Source organism: Sinocyclocheilus anshuiensis, unplaced genomic scaffold (assembly GCF_001515605.1).
Source record: "Sinocyclocheilus anshuiensis isolate Anshui unplaced genomic scaffold, SAMN03320099.WGS_v1.1 scaffold616, whole genome shotgun sequence".
Lineage (NCBI taxonomy): Eukaryota > Metazoa > Chordata > Actinopteri > Cypriniformes > Cyprinidae > Sinocyclocheilus > Sinocyclocheilus anshuiensis.
The window spans coordinates 12,821-13,743 of record NW_015557083.1 but is presented as its reverse complement, the minus strand read 5'-3'; positions in this window follow the sequence as shown (position 1 = coordinate 13,743).

The following is a 923-nucleotide window of genomic DNA, read 5'->3' as shown; positions in this document are numbered from 1 at the left end:
GCTTCTAGGAATGAAGCAAGCGCTCACAGGGATGCCGGAAGTATGGCACTGAGATGCAGCGTCTCGTTCCCTCGGGAACCATGGTTACATTGGTAACCTGGAGACGTTCCCCTTCAGGAACTCGAGCTGCGTCAGAAAACGCATTGGGAACGAGTATGCCCACGCAGCCCGACTTACAAATCCCTGCCTAGTGTGGAAGAGCACAGCTAAGGCGAGAGAAAGGAGCCAGTAGTGGCACAGAATGCAGGTAGGCACCTGACAAAGTAGGCGGGGACATCCCGCAGCGTCCCAAAGGCCAACTTCAAGTAGTGAGCCTTGACCCCTAAAGGAGAGGGGAGATCAGAGGACTCGAGGCTATGAAAAAGCATCCTGATCCACCGCTTAGCATAAGCTTCTCTGGCCACCGTGGAGGGAACGTGTAACTAGGGGGTGTCTGCCCACTGACTGGCCACCAGGGGTGTGAAGTAACGAATTACAAATACTCACGTTACAGTAATTAAGTAGTTTTTATCAGTAATTGTACTTTTTTGAGTAGTTTAAAAATTGTGTACTTTTACTTTTACTTGAGTACATTTTAAGTGATGTATCGGTACTTTTACTCCGCTATTTTCCTCCGTTTGTGGTCGTTACATGCTTATTTTCATTTTATTTTTATCCATCAACGTGATTGGATAGAGAGATAGTAATAGGTCTAGTGACTTTCGTCAAATCAAATTGTGCATAGAAAACTTAACAGCCAACTGTTTATCATGGCTGCTGGAAGTGCATTCTCCAAGCATCAATTCAGTCGCATCTTCCTCTAACTTAATATGTTAAGGTAAATTTAGGATTTCTGCTTACTAAATGATTTGTATATATGCTTGCCTATCTACACGGCCTGAAATTTGGTGTGAGGTTGCGGGTATTGCATACAGTGTTAACTC